This window comes from Macrotis lagotis, chromosome X, assembly GCF_037893015.1.
Source record: "Macrotis lagotis isolate mMagLag1 chromosome X, bilby.v1.9.chrom.fasta, whole genome shotgun sequence".
Lineage (NCBI taxonomy): Eukaryota > Metazoa > Chordata > Mammalia > Peramelemorphia > Peramelidae > Macrotis > Macrotis lagotis.
This window is the reverse complement of record NC_133666.1, coordinates 101,386,552-101,391,638: the sequence shown is the minus strand read 5'-3', so window position 1 is coordinate 101,391,638 and position 5,087 is coordinate 101,386,552. Positions and strand designations below refer to the sequence as shown.

Sequence of the window (5,087 nt, the reverse complement as noted above, 5' to 3'; positions counted from 1 at the left end):
CCTAACCTCTATTTATTTTTTATGATAAATGATTAGTTAAGTTATGAGGCTCTATTTTATATCTCTGTACATTTTAGTTTCTTTGTGCAATTCTAAATTTGGAATTCTAAATTCCAAAATATTTGTACCAATTTTCAGCTTCACCAACAATTTGTTCAATGTGATTGTTAATTCTACAATCTCTTCAACATTGACTTTCATATTTTACAAGAGAACTTCATAATTTTCTATTTGCTTTTACCCTAACAAGTACCTACTCACTTCACATAATTTCCACAAAGGGAAATGATCAATAAGATACAAGGGATGACAACAACATATAAGATAAAAAGGTAGCATCCTCATATCCCTCAGATGGACCTTAAATTTCTTTCCTTGGAATGAATTCTAATTGTATAGATATTTGATTTGAATGCTTAAGAAGGGGAGAGCAACAAAGAAAGAGAAATATAGAGAAATAGAAATACACAGAACAGAGAAATTCAGAAACAAGGTGTGTTAATGTGAGGGTGTGTATGTATGTGAGTGATTGTGTATGTGTTTGTGTGTGTGTTTGTGTGTGTGTGTGTGAGAGAGAGAGAGAGAGAGAGAGAGAGAGAGAGAGACAGACAGACAGACAGACAGACAGACAGACAGACAGACAGGTATTTGGAGACAAAGAGATAGTAGGCTATGAAAGGATCTTCTGATCCTTTGATCAAGCAAAACTATTACTAGGTCCATAGACTAAAATAATCATAAAAAAAGGAGGTAGATGGAAAAGCTTCTGGGGCCTGAGAAAAGATGATGATATGAAACAAGGAAGTTTCTGGAACTTTTTCCAAAATAACTTTAAAAAAAATCTCTAAACAGTACCTTAAGTGACAGAACTCATTAACAAAAAACCAGAGTGAAACATGTGCTCATCTCAAGATATCATGAAAGAATTTCAGTAAAGGTCTGTCTTGTATTGGTAGAAAGGGAATCTACCACAGACAGGAAAGTTGGAAATCCCACAGGAGATTCTTAGCCACAGCACAGTTCAGGTCCTTTCTAAGCAAGCTAGTGGTGTATCAGATCAGTAGTGAGAGTCCCAACCCCAGTTGAGAAGCAAAAGTTAGAGAACCAGGAGAACCCTGGCAACAGGCAGGACTGGGTTGGGCTGCCCTAATGCAGGAAACTTGCTAGCACCTAAAATGCATGCCAATGGCAAGTAGTAAGAAAAGGAACAGATCTCCAGCCCCAGCACAAAAACTTGGTATTGTGACCCCTCTGCTCCAGGAGCACATCTATTGAAATGAGCATACACACACACACACACACACACACACACACACACACACACACACACAAAGACAAAGCATGAACCACATAAAGGCACTGTTCTGAGAAGGAAGATTAAAAATGCAATTTCCGAAAAAGAAAGTAATGACACAATGCCTACAAGTGAAACTTCAAAGTGGTTTTCAAACTGGTATCAAATCCACAAAGATCTCTTGGGAGAGCTCAAAAAGGATTTTAAAAACCAAAGAAGAGAAAGAAGAATAATGGAGAAAAATAATGAGAGCCACACAAAAGAATTTTGAAAAATTCACTGAAGAAAACAATACCTTTAAAAGTAAAGTCAGCCAAATTAAGGAAAAAAACACCACCTGTAAAAGTAAAAGTGTCCAAATAGAAAAGGAATGTAACTTGCCAAAAAGTAAATATGACCAACTGGAAAACAAAAACTAACTGAAGAAAATAGAACCCCAAAAATTAGAAGTGGACAAATGAAAAATAATTACTCTATGATACCATCAAACAAAATCAAAAGGCTGGAAAAATAGAAGAAAATGTAAAGTTCATCTTAAGAAAAACATCCATTGAGGAAAGATTGAACAAATTCTGATGTGTGAATCCTCTGGAATACTATTGTTTGGCAACAAATAATGAGCACACTGACTTTGGAAAAACCTAGAGAGACTTGCATGAACTGATGCTGTGTGAAGCTGAGTAGAACCAGGAGATCATCATGCACATTAAGAGCAAAATTATTGGATGACCAACTATGAGTACACAACTCTTCTCAGCAGTTCATTGATAAAAAAAAAAATTCTGACACTTGTTATGAAAAATGCCACCTATATGGAGAGAAAATACTATGGAGTCTGAATGTAGAACAAAGCATAGTATGTTCGCTTTTTTTTGGATTATAAAGATTTTATTTATTTTGAGTTTTAGAATTTTTCCCCTAATCTTACTTCCCTCCCCCCACCCCCTACAGAAGGCAATTTGTCAGTCTTTACATTGTTTCCATGGTATAGATCGAAACAAATTGAATGTGAAGAGAGAGAAATCATATCCTTAAGGAAGAAACATAAAGTATAAGAGAAAGCAAGATCAGACAATAAGAAAAGAGTTTTTTTCCCCTAAATTTAAGGTAATACTCCTTGTTCAAAGCCACAGTTCTTTCTATGGATACAGATGGCACTCTCCTTTGCAGCCAGCCCCCAATTTTCCCTGATTGTTGCACTGATGGAATGAGCGAGTCCATCAAGGTTGATCATCACCCCCATGTTGCTGTTAGGGTGTACAATGTTTTTCTGGTTCTGCTCATCTTACTCAGCATCAGTTCATGCAAATCCCTCCAGGCTTCCCTGAATTCCCATCTCTATTAGCTTCTAATACATACATAGTTATACTACAGTTTGCTAAGCCATTCCCCATTTAAAGGGCATGTACTTGATTTCCAATTCTTTGCCACCACAAACAGGGCTGCTATGAATATTTTTATACAAGTGATGTTTTAACCTTTTTCATAATCTCTTCAGGGTATAGACCCATTAGTTGTATTGCTGTATCAAAGGGTATGCACATTTTTGTTGACCTTTGGGTGTAGTTCCAAATTTCTCTCCAGAAAGGCTGGATGAGTTCACAGCACCACCAACAATGTAATGGTGTCCCAGATTTCCCACAACCCTTCCAACAATAATCATTTTCCTTTCTGGTCATATTGGCCAGTCTGAAAGGTATGAGGTGGTACCCCAGAGAAGTTTTAATTTGCATTTCTCTAATAAAGTAATGATTTACAGCAATTTTTCATATGGCTATGGATTGCTTTGATCTCCTCATCGGTAAATTGCCTTTGCATATCCTTTGACCATTTGTCAATTGGGGGAATGACATTTTTAATTTTTTTTCATTTAAAAAATTTTTTTACAAAGGAAATCAATTATATTGAAATACAGATAGAAAAATTCAATCCAAGACAAGTTCAAGGGCCTCATATTAAACAAACAAATTGAATTATGAGAGTGCCAGTTTCTTTAAGTTCTGTGTCCTTTAGCTTCTTGGGGTCTTTGTGTCTTTAGAGTTCTCCTCCCCTCCATTCATTACAGTTGCTCTGCTAAGACTGTACAATGGGTTAAACGTTAGTGTGGGGTTGGGGGAGCAGAGAGAACCACACAAAATTCTTGCACGTTTTGTTTTCTCAGTTCCTTCTCCCCGATCCAGGGCAGTCGTGTGGGCACTGGTGGTCCCAGACCCCGGATCCAAGGCCAGGCTGAGGAGCGGTGATCTCGGGGATCTTCCCATGGCGAGACGAAATGGGATAGAGTCCAGCGCGGGTCGGTCTACGCGGTGCGCCAAGGTAACAAAGAGATCATTCTGGAGGAGGGGCGGAGGAAGGGATCTTTTTCGAGCTTTTCTTCAGCTTTGGGAGGTACAAGCCTCTGTGGATGCCCTCCGTTCCCCAGTCTGCTCCCTCACCCCCACCACACACACTCACACTCCGGATTGCACAGAAGATGGCTGACTTTATGGGGAGGAAGTAAAGAACAAACAAACCCCCAACACGAAGCTCCAAGTCCGTCTCCCCGCGCAGCCCCAGTCTCGGGCTCTTCTTGGCCGGAATCCTGCCGGGCCGGGGTGCAGCGCGGGCCTGGCTCAGGGCGGCTGCAGCAGACCGGTGGGGCTGGGTCCTCGGGGGGCAGGGAGTCAGAGCGGGCGGCCACCTTCCCGGGGGCTCGGCCCGGCCCGGCGGCGGCGGGAGGCGCCGGGAGGCTCAGTTCTCCTCGGGCTTGTCGCCCGGGGGCCCCACCACGGCTGCAGCATCTTCTCCATCAGGTTGAAGGGTACGTGCGCCTTGCTCTCGTTCTCCGCGATGTCGAAGTAGTTGAGCAGGTGGAAATGGCCCATGCAGGAGCAGTACCAGTCGCGGTGCTGGTTCACCAGTCACTCCCACTTGGTGGTGTCCGCATGGCCGGTCCGATGTACTTGGACTGCAGGTGCTCCAGCTGGCGGTGGATGGTATAGCGGTCTCTCATGGCGCCAGGGATACGCACAGGCGCCGTTTCCCGGCAGAGCTTGGTCCCCGAAAAACCTAATGGCTTTTTTAAAAATCTGATTCATTTCTCTGAGTCCTTTGTCAGAGACATTAGTTCTAAAGATTGTTTCCCAGTTTACTACATTTCTTTTGATCTTGGTTGCAGTGGTTTTGTCTGTGCAAAAGCTTTTTAATATAATCAAAATCATCTAGTTTGTTTTTAGTGATGTTCTCCATCTCTTCCTTCTACTAAACTTAAGCACTATTTTTGGCACAACACAATACTTTCAAAAATGTGGAAAGATTTTTTTTTTGACATAATGGAAAGCTAAGAAAGCAGAACCAGAAAAATTTGGGCACATGATCATAATTAAGATGACTTTACTAAAACACGGTGGAGACTTAGGGTTGATTAAAAAGTTATATTTTGCATGTTTAAATTTCTTCATCTATTTAAAACATTAAAAGTGGCAAAAATTTTAATCTGGTCTACTGAAATTTAATATTCAGTTTCTAATGAATCTCCAAAGAATAAAAGAGCTTTTTCTCAGAGAAAAAAGTCTATTAATCTTTTTAAAATCTCTTCAAAATTGAAAAGTAACCTGACAACTGCTTACTTGTTTAAAAAGGGATAGGTTGTAATGCACTTTCCATCAGAGAATCAGGAAGAAACAAAAGATTCTTGATTATTGCAAAAGGATATAATAAGAATTTTCTAACAACAAAGAAGCCATTTGTGCTTCTTTGATCATTGGGCAGGACATTAATGTTCTTTGTCTCCAGTAATGATGATCTCTTGCAA

General features: G+C 40.3%; 1 pseudogene; it reads right to left on the bottom strand.

Moving 5' to 3' along the window:
- Positions 1–4,024: 4,024 nt before the first annotated feature.
- Positions 4,025–4,286, bottom strand: LOC141503335 (splicing factor 3B subunit 5-like; annotated as a pseudogene).
- Between the last annotated feature and the right edge of the window lie 801 nt (positions 4,287–5,087).